Below are 23,384 nucleotides of genomic sequence, written 5' to 3' on the forward strand. Positions count from 1 at the left end.
ATTGTCAACCTCATTTCCACGTAGTTCACCATGGTAAGCAGGGTGCATCATTAAATATATGTCAATTATCAAATAATTCAATTATATTATAATTATATATATTATATAATTATATTACAAAATATCGATTGTCCTTCATTCAAAATTCGATTGCAAATTTAAGATATTACTACACTGCTAATGCTGTGAACAATGACTTGCGTGAGTAGGGGGAGTATCCAAAATTAAGACACATAAGATAATAGTTGCCAACATAAAAATCACATCTAAAAGCTGAGAAGTTTTTATTTATTTATATATTTATATACTTTGCGGTAGTTGACGAAATGCGATGAGAAATGGAGAAGAAATAACAAATCGGACTAATTTCTATGTTCTGGGGATTGCTGGGTTGATTGTCCTTAGAGACGGGGCTCTGTTGTTTCGTTTTTGGTGTATGTTTTCGATATTATTCCCGTGAAGTATATTCGACTTCAAAACTAATTGTTTATCTTTATTTGTTATAACAAAAAAATTCTCCCCCCCTGGAAAAGTTTGGTAGGGGGGATTTTAGGACAAGATCGTTGGTGGGGGAATTCCCCCCCCCCCCGGGATTTTGCACCCTGCCGGTAAGTGCTTTTTGCAGGCCAACGAGGTTCTGGCGTCGGGAACTACGGCCAGTATATTCCTCTGCAGGGCTGTGTGTGTGTGTTGTCCTGTATTTTGTCCTTATATGCGCTGAGTGCCCCTTTGCAGCCTCAGCTTTCAACTCAGGTAAGTATATTTTAGTCCACAGGCACGTGTTTAATTTAGATATGCTAAGGGGCTGGGCCCCGTATAATGTGACGGGTGCAAAATAGCCTAAGTGCTGACGCACCCAGAATTTTCGATTCAATGAATCGATTGAGCCACTACGTTCCTCCACCGGGTATCGAACCCGAGGCCTCCTGAATACAAGACGTTATCACCTCGCCATCCGGAAGGCTCTCGCTTCGTATTGATAATAATCTTCACTGCTATGATAGGATATGACTGTGATAATCAGGAAAGATCGAAGACTATAAACTTAAACCTGAAGTCGTTTGGGTGCAAATACCTTCATAGGATGAGAGGAATGCTGTACGATACACACGAAGCAAGTTAATAACAAGAAACAGTGATGTAATATGACTTGGATTATAGAAGTTGATGGCCAAAGGAAACGAATATATGAAAATCAATTGTAAGAACTGAAGAAGAGAAATGGATGGATGGATGATGAGTAAAGGAAGACGAACTTATTATATTTTCATGATGAATGGTGTATAATGAGAAATTAAGATCCACGCGATGTAAATTCGGAACTCTATACTCTGTCCAGGGAATCTCTGGAGCGAGCGAACGAAATCAAGTCTCTGCGCAATTAGTGACCCGAGGGAGCTGAACAAATGAACAAGTGCGAGGAAACGGGATTGTGTGGAGGGGGAAAGCGACTGCAGTTACCAGCCTTTGCAACTGCGTGTACTGCTTCGCTCCGTCCACATCCTTTCTCCACTTCTTTACCGTTATACGCAGCCTTGCTCCAGAGATTCCCGGGATAGAGTATAGCAGCACGAAAGGTTGACAGAATGATAGGCGATAAGGAGCCTAGAAGATCTGAAATCCTCCTGATAGACTAGCTTGTGTAAATTTAATTTCGTAGAAGAAGGGAGAATGTTGAATGCTTTGGATGCCCTTCCTGCAATTCTTCCTCCAGCATCAACAGGTTATACAGCGATGCTATTTTGTTATTGTTTGCGGTGAGTTATGCGTGTGTAAAATGATTGACGAGTATTAAGCTACGTATGGATTCCAGCCAATATTCCGGCATCATTGAATCCAGCAGGTGCTGTTAAAGTTTGTTTTAAGTTCACTTTATGCACAGATAGGTTAATTGGGACTGGACCTGTAGGCAGTTTGAGCTGTATACAGTTTGAAGTAGGATCCGAACCATTACGTACCTCCACCGAGGATCGAACCAGGGGATGCTTTGGTTACAAAGCGACAGCGTGTGCTGTTTGTGAGTAGTATCAGGAATTAGTAATCTCATAGATAACAATGATACACCACAGATACCATGCCTATAAATTACACCACTGTACTACACACCAAATTGTCCCTTGTGTGACCCTGGATTTGAAAATTAAAGACAGGGTTGAGGAACAAGCAGGGACCGCGCTACGAAGGGGGGGGGGGCTAGGGGTGGCTGAAGCCCCCCAAAAACTAATCTCAGCCCTTTGTAGCCCCCAGATTTTTATAGTTCGATAGATGCATTCGACCGAAAATAAGAAAAACTAGAAGTTTCCTTACTTAACATTTAAAAAAAACTTTCATTTGGTCAATTTGGCCAAACATGAGTCACCAAACTTGCTAAGAAATTGACATGATACTCTGCTGCCCGCCTCGCAGATGGACGTATTAAGCGACTGTGAAATTTGTTCTTTGGTTGGAGGTTCAAACAGTGACGAAGAATATGTGCATATACGGCTAAATGTGTATAATTATTAGCCCCCATAAATAGAATCACTATTTTTAGGAATAGGTCTAACAGGCGCGAAAAATGAATTTTTATAAGTAGAAGGACGTTCAACATCTAAAGGACTGTAAAGTTTCATTTGTTTGTTAGTTCCTCATTCAAGTACTGGCAATATAAGTGTTAACAATGTTCTCTCATTTGTGTCATAATTATCCTTATCAACCTTATCGTTGAAAATATCCGGGGTGATAGAGAAATACGACGTTAAGGAATCAAGAAGTAGATAAACTACCTATTTCTTCAATGCTAAGAATTAGAAATATTAAAATTGAGCTCCCCATTCCGGTATTCTATCTGGAATAATGCTGACTTGTGAACCAAGTGGTTCGAGAATAGAATCGAAAACAATCTTTAGATTTTTTTTATACCAAAGAACAAACCAGCGATTCTGTTTTGTTTCAATACATGTAAGTTAGCATCAAACCAATCATTCAGTGGCGTGATTAAAAAAAAAACAAAGTTTGAACTCATTTTATTGTACACTGGCAACACTGTACAGTGATTGGCCCGTGAGAGTAACAGTATCGTAACCTGTATCCATCTCTGTTGGCACTACAGCGTGGGAGATGCGAGTAATGCATATGCATATCAAAGGTCAAAACAATTTCTGCTTGCAGGCTTGAGTTTAGTCCAAGCGTACCCATGGTGTAAGTGAGGGCTGCATTGTTATTTACGTTGCGAATATTATTTTCATTAGTGATTGTTATAGTTATTTTAATAAATGCTAATTGACTGCTTCAATAAGGTGATCAACTTTTTGAAAGACCAAAATCCGGGAGAAACATCCTTACCAGAAGTGCTTCGAAGTGAGGCAACCTCCAGTTAGGAAAATTTATGCAAAGTACCCCTTCACCGGTCTCATTGTCGACATGTTAAATCATAACAATTATCCTCCCAGTTAGCCACAAGACAAGCTGATTATATTTTATTTATTTGTCCCACTTTAAAGTCAAGGAGTAGATAAAGTGTCCCGATAAAGTGCACTTAATCAACCCATAATTCACCCATTCACCACTGAATTCAATTATTGCCACTTTTGCCCCCACACCATGCTAAACATTATCTATTAAGGAAAAGTAAATTGTCCTTTCCCCCTCCTACCCCCAGTTTTGGAATCCAATCGCCGCCACTGTTTCCACGTCATTCTTCAATGGTTTATTTGAAAGAAGAGCGATAATTATGCAACTACTAAGTCAAATCTGCGCAAACTTTGGCATTGGCAAAGCATGTTTTAAGTCTACTTTATTCTGAGCCTAATTCTACATTGTATTACAGTTTAACATGGGATCCGAATCACCGCCGGAAAGTTAACCCGGTATCTCTTGATTATCAAGGGCGGCTCAGGATAAGATTTTCATCCGGACAAAGTGGATTTTTGGCGCCCCCGTACTATCCACCTTGCTGCCCCCTTCCCATCTTTCTACCCTGGTACTCCTACTTTCCACCTTCCTCCAAATAAAAACATTACCATGTTATACCGGGTGGTCCAAAAGTCCCGGAACGGTCACATATCGTGAGAAATACACATCGAATCGGAAAACGAAAAAATACGTGTTTAATAAGTGAAAGAAAGCTATTCAATGATATCACACTTGATTCCCCAACCCCGCCCCCCTGGGGGTGGGGCGGGAGGCAACTGTGAAATTTTAAATGGAAACCCACATTTTGTATTGTAGAATCGGAAAGAGTACTTCATTCCGAGTCCAACGAGCTATCAACCATCCTCCTAGCTCAATTAGGAGCGGAGATATAGCGATTTATATATATATATATATATATATATATATATATATATGTCCGTACACATAGAGGTGCTGACTGTGCCAGTGACCATTATTTAGTAATTGCTAAATTAAGAGAAAGACTCTCAGTGATAAATCATAAGCAACAAAATCTAAAAGTTATAAAATTTGATACAGGAAAGTTTACTGATGAAAGAATTAAGAAAGATTACCAAATTAAACTGTCAAATAGATTTGATGTTTTGCAGGATTTAAATGATGATGAAAATATAAATGAGACAGACGTAAATAAGAATTGGGAGCACATACGTAATGCAATAGAATCAGCAGCTAAAGAAAGTATAGGTACCATAAACCAAGAAAAAGTAAGCCATGGTTTGATATTGAATGTCATAATCTAATAGAAATAAGAGATCAGGCTAGACTTAGGTGGTTAAATAACTCTGATGATACAAATCTAAACAATTATAATAGAATAAAGCGAGAAGTTAACCGCACGTTTAGAAGTAAAAAAAGAGATTACTTGAAAAGCAAAATTAACGAAATTGAAACAAACAGCAAAAAAAAAAAAAAAAAAAAAAAATCAGAGATTTATATAAAGGTGTAAATGAATTTAGAAAGGGGTGGCAACCTAAAGTAAACTTGATAAAAGATAAAGACGGTGATTTTCTAGCTGACCTAAGCGATATTCTAAATAGATGGAAGAACTACTTTAATGACCTTTTAAATGTCCATGTAGGAGATAAATCAGAAGTAAATGAAGTACACACAGCAGAACCTTTAGTTCCAGAACCTAACTTGACTGAAGTTAAAGATGCTATTAAAAGGCTAAAGAATAACAAAGCACCTGGCATTGATTTAATACCAGCTGAGTTAATTAAATATGGTGGAAATTCATTAATATGTCAAATTCATAAATTAATTTGTTTAATATGGAATAAAGAAGAAATCCCTCAACAGTGGAAAGAATCCATAATTGTTCCTGTGTTTAAAAAAGGTGATAAAATGAACTGCAATTAGTACCGTGGAATTTTTCTCCTCTCAACAACATATAAAATATTATCTAACATTCTTTTAACAAGACTAACCCCATATGCTAATGAAATCATAGGAGATTATCAATGTGGATTTAAACGTAACAGATCAACTACAGATCCAATTTTTAACATCAGACAGACACTTGAAAAAAAGTGGGAATATAATCAAAATGTCCATCAACTATTCATTGATTTCAAAAAAGCATATGATTCGGTCAAAACAGAGAAATTATATAATATATTAGTAGAGTTTGGAATACCTAAGAAGCTTGTTAGTATGATAAAAATATGCACCAGTGAAACAGAAAGTAAAATTCGTGTGGGTATTAATATGTCTGACAAATTTACAATTCATGATGGGTTAAAACAAGGAGATGCATTATCTCCATTGCTCTTTAATTTTGCCTTAGAATATGCTATTAGGAAGGTAAAAGAAACTAAAGAAGGACTAAAATTAAATGGTGTGACTCAGTTGTTAGCATATGCAGATGATGTAGACTTACTGGGGGATGATGTGAATACAATTAAGAATAATGCTAAAATATTTTTCAAAACTGCTAAAGAGATAGGTTTGGAAGTTAACAAAGAGAAAACTAAATATATGCTTACAGGCCGAAACCAAGTGTTAGGTAATAATCAAAATCTAATTATTGATAACAACTCGTTTGAACCAGTTTCCAAATTCAAATACTTAGGAGTAATATTAACAAATGAAAATTATATTAAAGAGGAAATAAAAAGTAGGCTTAATTCAGGAAATGCATGTTAATTCTCTCTTCATAAACTTTTGTCTTCTCGTTTAATATCTAAGAAACTAAAAGCAGGGACGGCGACAGGGGTGGGCACGGGTGGGCAAGCGCCCACCCAAAAATTCCTGTGCCCACCCGATTGCCCACCCAGTCAAATTCAATAAGTACATATGCTTTGGGATATGTGAATGACTCAATAAATAAGTGTATTCTGGTGTTCATAACATGTCTATTTTACTTGTGAATATTATCTATGCTAGAAATGTTCACATATTATCAACCCATAAAAAGCCAATTTTGTCATCAGTTTGCGTGTGCCCACCCGTAAATGTGTTCTAATTTTATTAATGTGTGCCGGCAACAATACATCAAGTATAACACTATTTGTTTGTTTTTTCACCTGAAAACAACTTCATTCGATCTACTAATTGCGACTTATCTACAGTTAATTACAGGATCATTTCACTGTAATGTCACCATACTAGGAAAAGAAGTGCGGTTTTACAAATGCAACACTGGAATGAATCTACGTGTATCTGTGGGAGTTAGGATTTATATATGATAGTGACAAATGTGTCTCTCTGGTGTTTTTGTGTGCGTGTGCGTTCGCTCACACACGTAATCTCTTAGATGAATTGTGTCAGTTCAAAAACAGCCCTTGCTTGACATGTTGATCTTGTTACAAAAAATATGTTTATTACAACTAATGTAGGGGAATTAGAGCCAAGTAAAGACATCTGAAAACAAATGGACACCGTAATGCGTTGCGAAGCCAGAGGTCCCAGGTTCGAACCCTGGTCAGTTATGAAGACTTTCGCGCATCGTCATTTCATCAATTCATCCTTTTCATAGTCGAGATTAACATGAGATATAGAAAAGCGACGATAAAATAACAAAAACCTTTGCTGCCTTAGTTGTCTCTTCACGATCTCGTCGTCGAAGGTTCCGGGTTCGAGTCTCAGCTTGGACATATGCATGTCCATTGGGAGTGTCCTTTCACAAATCTCACCCGACAATCGTTCATTTTTATTCTTGCGACTGGGCAAGAGTGGCAGAGAGAAGCGACGTTAAATAAGAAACATGCCAGTTTCTAGAGAGATAGAAGGCATCTCAAAGCCTGGTCAAGGGTAAATAGTAGTAGTGTGTGTCATTGTAAATTTTAAATATATACTTAGGTAACCAATCAAACGGAAAACTAATTCAAAACAAAATGTTGGAAATTTTAACATATTCCATGACTCTACAGCCCTGGAAGAGCTTTGGGTCTAACTTCTGACTGCCAGCCTCCTTCCCACAATCCTACCTAAAAGTGTGAATATCTTCAACCAGTGATGTAATGGGGGTGACGTGGAGTCGGCACGTCGAACCCTCAGCCGTTAGAGGAGATTTTTATGTTACACTATTCACTCGTAGCTCCCCAATTTCTTCACGATGGTGGGTTGCCACCGGTCCTATACACCGGCCGAGAACCCAGAGACTGAACCTAGGCGGACTCGAACCCATGCCGTTACGCAACGCCTTAGATAGCACGGTTACGGAGGACTATTGGAAATTTTAGGCTCTTTTTCTTCTTCTTTTTTTTAGAAATATAAGAAGGCATTGACTGGTTATTCTTGATTTAGTTTATTTTACGCTAAATAACGAAATCAAATCAAAATTAGTTTTTTATGTTGAGTTTCATTATATTCTATTATTAGTGTTACTTCGTTTATAAGTTATGAAATTTTAAAATGTTCCTAATTACAATTTTAACTACATATTAATTTTAACTGCACCTACAGGTTAAAGTGGGAACCGAATACTACGTGCCCCCACATATCGAAACCGAACTCCTTGTTTGCGAGGGACGATATTACAACTGCAACATCGGAAAGGCCTGCATGTTAGTTGCTTCATCAACTTTTTACAAATTTTTCGTCATGAAATGAATGTAATTTGGAAATCATTAGTGCTTTCTTCTTATCTTTTAAAAAATATATTAACAGCCATTAGAAGACCTGAGTTATGTTTAAGAATTAGCGGGAGGGGTTCATGTCGACACTTTTTTTGGTGCTACGTATGAAAAAAGGGTCGGTGGGGATTAAGACTGATTGATTGATTGCTTTTGTTTGTTTTCGTCGCTTTTCTGCCGATATTGGCTAACCACGAAGATGAAGATGAGTGACGATATGGTGTAATTGATGAAGGGACACTCTTAAAGAACACCCATTCCCAGGTGGCCGGGAATCGAACCCGTGTCCTTGGCGACGTAGTGTGTTCTGCTAACCACTCCTCCACGTATGTCAGCAGTGTGGGTTAAGAGTTTGACATGCGAGTCTGAAATTTCGATGAACGCGTGCATGTCTCTCTGCTCCCTACCTCACCCCCCCCCCCCCCCCGCGCACACAACACACCACGCAGACGCATTCACACACCTGATAATTTCATAGCTATCACGGCGCGGGCATTGGTATCGCTCACGCTCTCAAGTAAAGCAAGCGTATTGCGTATTGACTTGCAACTTATTATAGGACGTCATCCAATGCAAGGAAAAAGAGAAGAAAAGCTAATTTGCTCTCCATATCCAGGAGTGTTCGCCTCAAGGACGTGCACTTTAGAGTAGTAGTTCGATAAGAACCTGTCTCTGTTGCTCCAATTAGTGTTGGCGGCTCGGTTCGGGAGGGAGAGGGTAACGTAGTACTTGATGAGGCGAGTGTAATAATGAAACTTCAATTTTTGGAAGAGTAAGTTGTGGTTGATTTGTTTTATTTTAAGTCATTTTTCTGCTAATTTTGATAATGACGACGATAAGGTTCAATGGTGATTAGATGAAAGTGACGAAGGGGCGAAAACAAACACACGCGGACACTCAAAATACAAACCCCCATAAATTATTACTTCGACGGTGTTTCCAGGCGCCAGGAACTCGTTGCCCTGAAAGAATAAAGTTTGCAGGGTATGCTGTACATGACAGAGGTTGACATTCTAGTGTGTTCGAAATGGTCATGCCATACAACTTAAGTCATCTATGAAAAATAGATGAATTATTGCTGGTACGGTGATCAACTTCGACGAATTCCTTGTGTCCTAAATAATTTTGTTACCTCAAAAAATATGTTCATGTAACCATACGTGTATTGCTTCTCCCACATGAGTAATATGACTTAGTTCAGAAAACAAATAGCAACTTAGCTATTAATCTCTTCAATTCTGAACAGATTTCTCAATCTTACTTGTTTATTACTTATGAGTGATACTTTGTCAAAATAGCCTTTTATTAGCCTAGGAATACTTCATGGACAATGAACAAAGAATTGGTTTCCCGTGTGTGTTTTAAATTATTCCTAATGAGACGTTCATTTTAATCCAAACATTCAGTGGTGGCGATTAGGTGGGGTGGGAGGTGGAGGATGCAGTCCCCCCGGCACATTTTTTGCCCCCGCACTACGACCTCTTTATGCTAAGCCTTTTCTACCAAAATAAAGTATTTCGCCCTTGACCCTCAAATGTTGGTACCCAATCGCCCTTACTGCAAACATTCAGATAGATTTGTCAGTTGTACAAACTTTGTAAGCTAAGAAAGGCGACCCCCAAGGAGTAAGAAAACTCTTTCAGTCAAAAACTCATACGATGAAAATACTATGCTCAGGAACATGCATTTACATTATGAGAAACATCACGATTGTCTACCATAGCACTTTCTATTACTGTCGCCGAATACATAAAATCAAGTATGTGCCTTGTATTTTATATTTGTTCTCGAAGGGCAAGCTTAAACCTAACTCACATTTATTTCATTATATTAACATGCATGAAAGAATGTGACTTTGAATGTATGGTTGCGCATGGATAAACTCTTCGTTGAAATAATTGTGTCCATCAGAGACAACGTGAAAGGAAATGGAACAAGTTGCGAGAATAGATTACAAAATAATAAAGAGGAAAACAAGAAAAGGAAAGAGAAAAGAAGCAAGAAGAAAATCGGGAGTGTAAGAGAGGTGGGAATACATATACGTCTTACATGCACATACACTGCTCTCCATAAATTAAGCAACAAATGGTGATCATCCAATAGAATCAAACACAAGGCCAGAGGGTGTACATATTTTATTTGTAACGAAAGAAACAAGTGTCCCACGCCTTACAGAACAGAAGAAACACAAAACAAGGTACACTCGTGGGCAAAAGAAATGAAATGTATGCATGGAGCATCACAGGTGGTAAACGTTGGAGACGGAAAGTGACCATTATCTGACACTAATAAGGGATATGATCACCGCGCGCAGCAATGCACGCCTCACAACGACGCCGCATGCTGCCAATAAGGTTGTCCACCAACTCATTGGGTATGAGGGTCCATTGTTGGGAGAGAGACAGTTGAAGGTCTTGGAGTGTTTGTGGAGGGGGCACAAGACCAGCGAGACGTCTCCCCAGAGCATCCCACAAGTGTTCAATGGGGTTAGGGTCCGGGGAACGGGATGGCCACACCATGCGTTGAATATGGTGCTCGTCCAAGAACCGATCGACTAGTCCTGCTCTATGGGGACGGGCATTATCATCCTGCAGAATGAAGCCCGGACCTCGTTCTCGTGCGAATAGTTCCACATAACGTGCAAGGACCTCATCCCTATAACGCTGACCTGTCATGGTGCCACGTGGGAGGATATAGAGGTCAGTACGTCCACCAATAGAAATGCCACCCCATACAAGCACACCTCCACCACCATAGCTGTCCCTTTCAACAATATTGGAGGGATGGAAACGAGTTCCTGCCTCTCTCCAGACCAATCGGCGTCGCGAATCACTGTCCAGTGAGAATCTGGACTCATCAGTGAAGAGAACGGACTGCCACTGGTCCAGTGTCCAGTTCACATGCTCTCGTGCCCAACGTAAGCGGGCTGTCTTCTGACGCTGGGTGAGTGGTATACACAACACTGGTCTCCTGGCATACAACCCACCCTCGCGTAGCCGTCTGCGTACTGTACTCGTTGACATAGGCCGTCCTGTGGCAGCAATAGCCGCTGCACGCACTTGGGTAGCTGTTGCGGACCTGTTACGCCGACTTGTCAAACGGATATATCGGTCATCCCTGACCGATGTCACACGCGGTCGACCTCCACTGAAACTCCGCGATGCATTTTGCGTTCTCTGGAACTTGTTCCATAACCTACTGACAACTGAACGATCGACATTGAGCCATCTGGCCACTTCGTCCTGACGCTGCCCTGCTTCTAGTCTACCGATGGCACGCCACCGTAATTCATCAGCCAAATGATGCCTGGTTGCCATATTCGACCCTTTCCGCACACTTGACTCACCTCTGCACTCTCCAGATAGAGACACACACCTCTTCCGTGAAAGCGCGTCTTCGACTCCAATACCTGGTACGCCAGAAATCCGTGCGAGGGCACGATGATCGCACTTTATGACTCACCTGTTTTCCCTAACGCATTCGTTGCTTTCTTTCAGCGTGCCCACCACTCTTCTTCTCTTTTCTCCAACTGTTTTCTCTTTTATCTCACATTTTCTTGTTGTTGCTTAATTTCTGGAGGGCAGTGTATATATGTTCTTAAATTTATACTACCCACCCTAATCTATCAATATTCAGCTTCTGTCCACCCGGCCGAAAATTTCTGGCGCCGCCCCTGACTAAAAGTTAAAATATACAAAACAGTAATTTTGCCTGTAGTATTATATGGATGTGAAACTTGGTCCCTTACATTGAAAGAAGAACATAAATTGAGAGTATTTGAAAATAAGATCCTTAGGAAAATCTTTGGACCTAAAAGGGATGAGGAGACAGGTGAGTGGAGAAGGTTACATAATTTAGAACTACATAATTTATATTCATGTCCAGATATCATTAGAATAATTAAATCAAGAAGACTTAGGTGGGCAGGCCATGTGGCACGAATGGGAGAGGAAAGAGGAGTTTACAGGATTCTTGTTAGGAAACCTGATGGTAAGAGACCTGTAGGAAGGCCAAGACGAAGATGGAGGGACAACGTTGAGATGGACCTAAGGGAAATCGATAGGGATGGAAAAGAGTATATAGATCTTGCTCAAGATAGGGAAAGATGGAAGGCCTGTGTTGCTGCAGCCACGAACCTTCGGGTTTAAGAAGGGTAGAGTGAAAGCGATTGCAGATTCGGAATCTGCACGCCAAGACCTTTCAATAGAGTATATACTCTATTGACTATAAACTATTTTTTTTTCGAAGATTTAAAATCGCCATATTTCCGTTCCTAATTAAGCTAGGAGGATGGTTGATAGCTCGTTGGACTCGGAATGAAGTCCTCTTTCCGATTCTACAATACAAAATATGGGTTTCCATTTAAAATTTCACAGTTGCCCCACCCCCAGGGGGCGGGGGTGGGGAATCAAGTGTGATATCATTGAATAGCTTTCTTTCACTTACTAAAACACGTATTTTTTCGTTTTCCGATTCGATGTGTATTTCTCACGATATGTGACCGTTCCGGGACTTTTGGATCACCCGGTATATTATTTCGTGTTACTGTTAAAGAACATGTTTATTGTAGATATGTGTTTATTCAATACGTACGTACTGACATGAAAATAACAGGAACCTCTTAGCTTAAATTGCTGCATGATATTGCAATATACTTATTATATTATGCAGAAGTGACTTCAATTAATTTTTGTCAACAATAAATCCAACTCTTTTTAAAACAAAAACCTGGTAGGGGCATGATGGTTCGGATCCCACTGTTTAAACAAACTAAGAAACAAATAGCCCCCCTCCCCCAAGACCCTGGACGCAGTACCCCCAAATTCGTTCATCACAATCCACCCCCCAATTGTTTTGACAAATATATAGTAACTGATTTTAATTTGAATGCAATAGCCTGTCAAGTGGTCGACAGTTAACTTAAAATGTAAATTTTTGACACGTAAGCTAGCAAGCACGTTGATTGGTTAGATAAATTGAAATGTCAGACAATAAAGTATGTATAAATAGGGTTTTTTGGACGGGGAATGCGTAAACGTTAAAAAAGCACACAACGTAATGATAGAAAAATCTAGCTGGGCACACCACTGGCGAACGCAGGAATTTTTGTTTCTGAGGGGGCTGGAATTGTAAAGGTAGATATTACATAGCTGCGTTCTGGGAGGAGACAGGATAAAGTATAAAATATTTCGTAAATGTAATTTTTGGACTTCGTTGTAAAAGTTGTTAAAAAACAAAGATGGTAACCGGGGGTCATTTCAAGGGGAGTTTGCTTTTACCATTTTGCCTTTTCCCAAGTCCTTTACTGCCATTTGAAAATTTTTAACTTCTTCAAAATCTCAGAAGGAGCTGCAGCACCATCAGCCCCCCACTGCGTACGTCCTTCAATCTGGGAGGAGAAGTGCGACCGAAGCGAGCAAACAATTTTTTAGGGTATTTTTAGGAGTCTGGCAATAATACAATTTAAAAAGGAGTTAATGTTTTAACAAGGCGCGACTTTTACTCCTTCCAAATTTTTATCTTCTTGCTCGTTCAGCACCCACTTTGCCTCGGCGCTTGTGGCGTCCTCTTGCCTTCTTCCATAGTTACTGCTGTCGAACCACACTCATCATCATTATCCTAAAGTGGCAGAAAAACGACGTAAAATAAAAAAAAAAAAATAGTTACCCGTTGACTTCTTGTTTAGTAGTTGGTGCTATATTTTACTTCACTGCTTTTTCATGTATCCGATGTTTGTTTAGGGAGTGAAGGAACAAAGGCGCCACTCCGCTTAGAGAATAATCCAGAGTAAAATCCACTTGATACTGTACGACTTCCAAATGATTCAGAAAAATGACAGCCTATAGGAATTCATCATACGAATTGTATACCAAAGCACTAATTTTGCCCCCACCCCGAACTTCAAAGTTCGATCCCCCTTTACTATGGAATCTTTACCAATCTAAGACCTAATATTGATATCCAAGATCTGGATATTTCTCCCTCAAGCCCCCCCCCCCCCCCAATGTAATGCTCAATCTCCACACACCCCCTAGTAGAATTCCCGTGAAAATCTAAGACTTAACGAGTGTCCCCCCACAAATGCTTAATCTCTCCACAAGAATTCAGCTGATAATTTAAAACTTAATAAGAACTGTTCTCCCCCCCCCCCACACAAATAATGCTTATTACCAGTCCCTTAGCAGTATATTAGCAGTGTACGAAGTGATTATTACATGTTAACGAAGTTCAACTTCTGTCTAATGCTGAAATTTTTATTCAGTCAAATTTCTATCACAGAAAATGCAAATTAAAAATCCCTCCAAAATTTGGGTGGACGCAACTTGCGTCCGCAAAAACCCGCCGTGGGCACCCCTGACCACGCTTATGCAATCAAAAATAAAGTTTTGACGCTAATCAAGGGGTCACCCCAATTTGGCACCCCTTCTGAGGACGACGCCCGTGTTGAGCAAGGCAATATGGGAACCCACTACGCTATATTTACTCAGCAGTGATTTATCCACACACCCCTAACACCCCCCCAAATTTTGACGAACACCCCCCCAAACAGAACAATAATGACTGAAATATGACGCGTTTGATGCTATTGTTATTGCAATGAAACAATTTTAATTAACATTGAAATATTATTAGACCATAACTACTGTTTAAAAAAACTCAAAATGAGAAAAACCTGCAAAATTGCCTCCTCCTCTACATTTTCTTTACTGAAATGTTCAGCTAAAACACAATTCTTCGTCTGGCAAGATCATTGTAGAACAAAAATTGAACCTTGCAGAAAATCTGTTTTCATGTCCGCCTTACAAAAGTTCATAGTATCTAGCTTTCTTAGCGGGAAACAAAGACTTGGTACTTCAGTAACAAACAACAAGATACATTCGAAATAACGTCATACTCACCAACGAAACTCCAGGTTCAGACAAACACCTCACTCCCGGCCAACTTGCGAACCCAGCACTAACGGCATGTGCAACTTGCTTGAAGATCGCGCATCAGGTAGGGCCCAACCTTACGCGGGAAAACAGGTTTTTATGTCATCAGTCAAGTCGCAGCCAGTTATTATGTGCTGTGAATGACGTTTTGCCAGCAATAGGAAGGGGTGATATAGTGGAACAAGAATGTCAGCTTTTTCCACATGCCTATAACGAACAATGGTGAACATGTGGTAGTACGAGGTTTACTGGGGACGAAACAAACGATGTCGTCATTGCAGAAGGAGGCGTACATGATTGATGCCATTGACTGTAAACGTGCTACAACTCGCAAGCTAGTTTGGTGACAAATTTATGCATTTACAAAGATACTGTCATGCGAACTCTTCAGCCGGTAAGATTATATTAAATTTGCTCGATTGTGAAGATTGGATGTTCATGCGTTAACATTTTCTAGGAAGTATGGCGTATAATTTCACCGAGCCATTGCGGGAGGTAGTGGAGAATTTTCTCAAGGTGCAGCATGACGACTTAACGTTCACTTCCTGTCTGAAAGGAAGAGTCGAGGTCTTGTTTCGAGTTTTGAAAAAAAATAAGAGGCTAAGATTTTTATGACCTAAAAATCACCAAAATATGCAAAATAAAAACGATCTAAAATTTTAAAAATATGCACTATAATTTAAAAAAATATGCCCTTACAACTGAACTGTTTCAAACATCAATATTTAACATATGCTAAGATGTTTTCACATACTATTTTTAGTTCACTTTATGAGCCCTGAGTTGCAATGTAGAACGAATACTTTCTGTAAATTTCCAACTAAAAATGATCGCCTATTGTCAGCTAGCAAAGCCTGAGAAACGTTTCTTTCTATTTCGGCTGACACAAGAGCAGCATATTTAAATTAAGCACTGTCATTCTCATACTCATACTCATACTCATACTCATACTCATACTCAAGTTCTGTAGTATCGAGAGAAATTTTTTCTCCCAATAACATTTTTGCAATAGAGCACAAAAATTCAACAACTTGAGTGAACATGGCAGTAAAAACAAATCCACTTCGAAAATTGCTGTATATTCCTTGAAAAAGCGAGAATATGCTGAATACGAGAGATCCCAAGTATGCATTTTGAAACTTTTTATCTGCTTCACTGCGAGTAAGAACTGATTTACATAAACTTATGTGTGCTGAATTCAGATCTGCTTTCAGTTTTCTCCTATCACGTCATTTTCTTTTGTAATATCATTTTAAAATTAATGTACATTAATCAAGTTTGGAGTATTTTCAATGAAACTGAAGTATTACAACAAGTCATAGGAATTAATATTTTATACAAGTTTTGCATTGATGTCAATGCACCATCATAAAGAGTAGTTCATAGAGTGTGAGTGAACCTTAACAAATCAAACAGAAGATATTATTTTGCGCCGTTTCACTGAGCTTCTACTGTAATTGACAGAAGTATCTCTCTTGAGGCACCAGCAGTAATCAGCCATCATGGCCTCATTCCACCGCCCTTGATATCTTGTTTCCATGGTTCTGATATCTTTGTGGAATCTTTCACCTTGCTCATCACTTTTTGCACCAAGATTCTCAGGGAAGTAATCAATATGGCTATTCAAGAAATGCAACTTAACACTCATTCTGCACCCTAACAATTTCAAGTTTTGTAGCATTTCGTCAACAACCTGTTCGTAGTTTTCTGATTTCTTGTTGTCCAGAAAGTTTTCACATACACTTTTGAATGACACCCATGCTGATTTTCCCACTTCATTCATGCAGTTAGGGAAATGGTGGTCTTTCATAAGAATGCGTATTTGTGGGCCATCAAATACACCTGCCTGAATTTTGGCTTCAGATTTATTTTGAAACTTTGACCTCAGATATTGAAGGACATTACTTTCCTGGCTTAGACTTGTCATGAATTGCTTCATGATGCCTAACTTAATATGGAGTGGAGGAAGGTCAGCTTTATCTCTAGGAATCAAAGATTCACTCACAACATTTTTCTGTCCTGGTATAAGATCAGTACGTTTTGGCCAGTGTCTTCTCGTCCAGTGTTCATTTCGTGCTCTGCTATCCCAGAAACACATAAAGCAGGGATACTTAGTAAAACCAGTTTGTTGACCAAGAACAATTGTTAACACTTTTAAATCAGAGCAAACAATCCAGTTATGCTCGTTGTACTTTATCTTTTCCAACATGAACCTCAAGTTTATGTACGTTTCCTTCAAAACTACTGAATATCCTAGAGGTATTGAGGGCAGCAAGTTGCCGTTATGAAGCAGTACTGCTTTCATGCTCCTCACCGAACTGTCAACAAATAACCTCCAATCAGCAGCATTATACTCGACTCCAAGGGCTTCAATCAAACCTACCACGTTATTGCAGTATATCAGTTTATCCATCTTTGAAAAAAATGTACAAGTTCATTTTCCCTATGTCTGTACCAAGCAAACGTAGTTCCCGGAGCAAGTAAATTATTTTCTTTGAGTCGCGATCCAAGAAGTTCAGCACTAATTTTGGGTAAATACAGGTCCCTAACTAAATCGTTTAATTCACCTTGTGTGAACAGACGAGGAGAAGAAAGTCCACTTGTTTGAAATGAAGGATCATGTTCGTGTTCAGAGGTCTCTTCTGATTCACCACTGTTATCCTCCAGCTGCGTAGGTGCAGGGATTGGCAGTTCATCACTGTGTGGAAGGTGGCAGATGGCTGATCTAAGATTGGGATATTTCACGGATTTCTTCTTCTTTTCTTCTTGTTTATGCCTTGAACGTTACATAAACAGAAGTAACAATCACTTGTGTGATCTCGAGGTTCCAACCACACCATTGGACAACCAAACTGTAGTGAAGCGCGTTTAATGAGGTACCCAGGCTTTGTCTTGATCGCCTAGACTAACACCAAAATATGCCAAGCAGGCCTTTTTGTAGAAAGAAGTAATATTTCTCCTCTGTGTTGGCAACATATAACTTCCACAAGTGTAACAGAAACTATCGGGATGATTTCTACAAGCCCGGTGAGACATTTTTCAGCACCACTTCACACTACAATCTCAAAACTAGGTTTCCTTGATAAGCTCACACACAAACACATATAGACCACCTGAAAGCAGTTAAATCCAAGACAGAACAACAGTTCAACAAGTGAGCAGCATTTCCCAAATGAAACTAACAAACGCCAGTGAAGAAATGAGTATTTTCTTCAAGTGCATTTTGAAACAATAGGTAGACATTGTTTTATCAGCAATACTCGGGCATTGTTGGCAGGGCATTATTGAAAGTCAATATCAGGCCATTGTTGGACGCCAAGTTTCTTCAAACAAAATTGAAACTAACTGCAAATTACTTAAGTAGATATATCCTAACTAATTGTCTTATACTAGCAAAAAGGCGGTTTCGTTTGAAATTGAAAAAGCGTAAAAAAAAATCCTGACATGATGAGAAGGAACGAAATGTCATTTCTGTCATCACTGATGGTAAGCTTTCTGAAAATGTAATTACTTTCGCTGAAGCAAATTGGTCACATACTTGTGAATCTATCAAAATATGCTCTATCACGTAAAAATGGCCAAATATGCCTAGAAATATGTCCTTAAAAAGCGACTTAATGCAATTAGTTTCTTCATAATATGAATTTCTATATATTTAGAGAACACATCACATTTTCCAAAAAATGCATGAAATTCCTAACCCTAATTAAGAATCAATATGTATAAATCAGGTAGTCTGATATCTAAATGACAATAAATCAAAGGACACCAAAGAAATGGACAAGATTTTTTCCAGCACATGTAGCAATGAAAATGGAACAGCGATTATAATCGAATTATTTTTCAGCCTATTATATTGTTAATAATTAGTACACATATTGCATAGCAGAGAATATAGAAATGGAAAAAAAAATGACATGAGATAGGCGGGAATAGAGGCGTTAGTCGAAGCGTGGGAAGCGATATTAGAGAACACAGTTCCAGACAAGGCTGCTCGCAGGATTTTTTCTCAGGGGAGACAGCGGTACTCAAAGTGGAGGGGGCGTGGGGGTGGTGTTCCCCCCCCCCCAGTTAAGAAAATTCTTATAAGCATGTTTTCACGCTACAATTTCATCATTCGAATTATATTAAGGGGGCAAGTGCCGTCCTGGCCCCCTTCTGCGGGCGCCCTTGGTTCCAGATGAGATGAGAGTGGCAAGAGTGAGCAGAGAGAAGAGAGTGAGGAGTTCACAGAAATGAGAGCGACGATGAAAAACGAGATGAGAGATAATAAAATAAGATAATGTCAGTGAGACGAGCATGACACGAGAGAACAGTCGCAATGAGATGAAACGAGACAAGATTCGAGATTGACGAGACGAGGCGAGACAGGGAAGAGCATAGACCAAGGGTTCCCGAACCTTTTTGTTTCAAGGTTTATTTCGCGGTGCTCAAGTCAGAATGTAGGTCTATCTAACACTTGCAGCGCTCGGTTAGTGTGGTTAGGTATAACACATATTTCAAATTCAGGAACATTTTATCCGTATAAAGTACTAAATAAGCACATATTTGGAACAATCATATCATTTGATGAATATACAGGAACATTTCGCGCCGCGCACGCTTTGGGAACCACTGGCCTAGACGATTGTGAAGAAAGAAGAGTCAAATCAAAGTGAGACGAGACGAGAACTAGGTGAGACTATATAGGAACGACGTAGATCGTGAGACGATTGGAGTCAAAGTAACCAGACGACGAGAGAAAGGTGATATCCTAGATACAACGCAAGACAAAAATATGAAGAAGAAACCAGCGAAGATAACACGAGAGACAAGGCGGGAAGAGACAAAAAAATGGGAATAAGATTTGACATCAACAAATAAAGTGGATTATATTAGTATGTGAGGACTACATACATGACAATTATTTTTCTTACCTTGCACACGGCGTCAGCCCAGGTGTATGCGTCTTTCACTACCACGTAGAACGAAGCGTTACGTAAGGAGGAAACCTTTAACGTGTAAGTTATCACGTTATTGTAATGAGTGTGCACGTGCATTGATAATGTTGCAAAATTTCAGCCTTGGGGATGGAAAGAAGCTAGAAATTTATAGTATACCACTAAACACGAGAAAGACTACCTGTCTACCAGATTGTCAACTGGAGATTATTCACATAGTTTCTTTCCCAGTAACCAATAACCTATTGTCTTGTAATCAGGGCGTCGACGATTTGGTTCCCAGGGGTGGAAAGTGTTAGCATACGATGTTAACTGGACATTATCTCTTGTCTAGTTGCATTCTACTTTTACTTAATGTAACTTATTCTTTTTGTCGGTGGTTTGGATCGAATCTACGACGGACTATACTAAGGTGACTAATGTGGGCATCATGAACCTTGCGACCCTCTGTAAACAAACCGCCTCACTGCGAATAACGCATCACATCGCGTCAGCTGTTCTTCGTGACTGGTGCGGTAATCACATGCTGTTCCACTCACATTTCACATATTCTTAATTTTTGCATAAGATGGACAAATAGATTCCTATCCTGGAAGATCTACACATTGAAGTGTAAGAAATTTTCGAAGAGTGATTTAATGAGAGTTCTTTGTTGAACTGTGAGCGGACCTCGTGGCGGAGTGGTTAGCACATCGCGCTACGACGCCAGGGGTCCCGGGTTTGAATGCCGGCCCGGGCACGGATGTTTGCGAGTGTCCATTCATCAGTTTCATCATTTCATCACTCATCCCCATCTTCGCAAATTAGCCAAAAGTGGCACAAGAAAGCGAAGTAAAATAAAGCAAATCAATCAATCAATTTGTTGAACTGTAAGCATATTTTTTAAAACAAAAATTTCATTTATCTGACATTGCAGTAACTCATTCCCACATTTCCCATCCCTCTCTATGACAAAGTCAAAGTAACAAATATAAGAGAAAGTCATTTCACTAAATTCAAGCCGTTTGGTTTTATTGCTGCCTATTTCACTAACATTGACATGCAGATTATTGTTTTTCTCCTTTGCCAAACAAACGTATAACCAGTTTTGGAAGCAGAAAGTAAACAAAGATAACCCGAGGAATAAAAACAGAGCGTTTATGTTTCTTGTACACTGGGAAACAAGACTACGATAATAACCACGGTATGCCAACTGAGATAAGACGAGAGACAGAGTGTTTTTAGTTTTTCGAAATTTCAGTCGATCCATTAGTGGCGACTATGGACCTGAGTAGCGTGGTTGCATACTTTTAGGATGCCGTTTTCGATGGCGTCAAAACGAGTGGAAAATTCTTTACCAGAAAATCGACGCCAAATAACCAAATTCGATCAATGACTCATTCGATCCGATGGGAGAAGTTCCGCAGTTCTCCTATGAACCGAAGGTATTTTCAGCGTCAAACAAGTACAACATGTTCCTATCAATTAGTGCTGTCTGTCGACTTCGCTTCCTAGAAATTTGGTACGCTAACCAATTACTCCACGGCACCCCCTGTTTGTAGTAGACTCTTGTCTCGTTCGAGAATTTGGTAAACAATTTTGAAATTTTCACATAAACCAAAATTGCTTTATTGTGCGACATACTCGACTTTTTAGGACATATCAATGGGGATGGCCAACTGATTATTTGCAAATAGGCCCTCGTGATTTTGTGATCTTAAAAGTTAGCAAGTCGAGCTGGAGCACAACCATCCTTACGATCAACATAAAGAGAGAGATAAAAAAGAACGACACAAAATAACGTAATAACATATGCAAAATAAACATAAGCATAATTATATTTTTAGAAATACGAAATTGCAGATACAAAGATCGTAAAATATGTTTATCATTTTGCCTTTCATTGTACGTTGTGTTCACTGGACGTGTGAAATGCACAATGGTGGGCATTTTCAGGACCTGTTACATAGCATGAATTCCTCCATATGGTTGCCTTACTTTTTGAGCATTCCATTTATATACTTGCGAGTTATTAACGACTATATTATTTTTATCGCCGGATCAGACAGGAAAAATGCAAGTACAAACTAAATTGCATGAACTGGTACTTGCCCTCTTCCGTCTAAGCAATAGCACTGTCCCCTCACTCGAAGGACTATGTTCTTTGCAGGTTCAAGTCCATGCAACTTCTTATTCGTCACTTTTTTTTTTTTTCAAACAGCTGAATGACGAAAAAGTTATCAGCAGAGAGCAGGCACAGGCTAAGTGCCAAAGTCTGCATTGGGATAATTATAGACTCCAGGAATGAAATCAAGAGCCAGATGAGAATAGTCACCAAAGCCAAGACGCCACGTAATAACTCTAGCTGGTTCAGAGCAATGGTCGAATTCCCGGTTTGTATCAAAGTCCACTTTCACCGATATGGGTTGTTAAATCTAACTACTTTCACCGCTATGGGTTGTTAAACCTAACTAGAAATAGGCAACGCAAGGGAATAAAAGCAAGGAGACTCGAGTTAACATAGGACAAATGCTTTATCTCATGAATTACATTATTAATTTTTTTAAAAAATATATGAATATCACAATGGGATCCGTTTTAGCGATTGTACTACACACATACAGTGTGTGTGTGTATATATATATATATATATATATATATATATATATATATATATATATATATATATATATATATGTTCTCGGCCTGTGTATAGAACCGGTGGCAACCCACCATCAGGAAATTATCTTCTATAACGGCTGGGGGTGCGACGTGCTGACCACACGTCATCCCATTACTGGTTCAGATGCCACGTTGAATGTAGGTCCAGTCCCGATTAGCCTTTCTGTGCATAAAGTGGACATAAAAACTCGAACTCCATCGATTGTTGAGTTCAAAAAATGGTGATGTCGTTGCTTTAAAACGAGCATTATTCAATAGGTCTGAAATCAAACAGCTAAACTGTTAAAAGCGGTAAAGATAGGCCAGAGTTACCCACAGGGACTAAGAAACTAAAGTGCATGTGAGGTTGCATATATACTTTTTTCATTATCTCCGGTATGTGTATTTCAAGTAACTTATGTCGCGATTTGTCACTGTAGCGTGCCATTTGGAGGTGACAGCTCCTTTAGACCACCTTCTTTTAGCCTACTGGGTTTTCCCATCGGGTGACTTAGCGATCATTTCCTTGTTCGCTATGGCATAATAACCGTAATATGTGCGATAGTTAATAGATTCTCTACATTAATATTAAATAACAACATTAGAATGTGCTACTTAATTCTTCTTTTGTAAATATTGCTTCTTTGAATTAATCTTCTTTTCCTATTCCCATTTCCCTGAAGACAATGATTTTTCTTTTTGGATTATGTTTCATGCATTTGTATTTTCAACTTCTGTGTTCTTTCTCACTTTAGACTGTATGGCATGCCCATAATTCACCCCTTTAGATCAGTCCCTCTCCCTAAATAGAAAAAATGGTAAAATATATCACTGGTAACTAGAAATAAATTCCTTTTATG

At 39.2% G+C, this 23,384-nt stretch overlaps 1 protein-coding gene across 3 annotated transcripts in view; it reads right to left on the reverse strand.

The window, feature by feature from the left end:
* Positions 1 to 23,384, reverse strand: part of LOC145984006 (glycerophosphocholine cholinephosphodiesterase ENPP6-like) — a 72,291-nt gene that overhangs the window by 42,015 nt on the left and 6,892 nt on the right. Inside the window, exon 1 of one of the 3 annotated variants that reach the window (XM_083117303.1) lies at positions 19,861 to 20,001. The exons of 1 other annotated variant lie outside the window; for it this stretch is intronic. The gene's annotated coding sequence lies outside the window, so the exon portion shown is untranslated. Of the gene's footprint in view, positions 1 to 14,911; positions 15,049 to 19,860; positions 20,002 to 23,384 lie in introns of those variants that run through there. One more of the 3 variants, XM_083117302.1, reaches the window with a different exon arrangement.

Source organism: Lepisma saccharinum, chromosome 2, assembly GCF_977018435.1.
Source record: "Lepisma saccharinum chromosome 2, izLepSacc3.1, whole genome shotgun sequence".
In the NCBI taxonomy this organism is placed as follows: Eukaryota; Metazoa; Arthropoda; class Insecta; order Zygentoma; family Lepismatidae; genus Lepisma; species Lepisma saccharinum.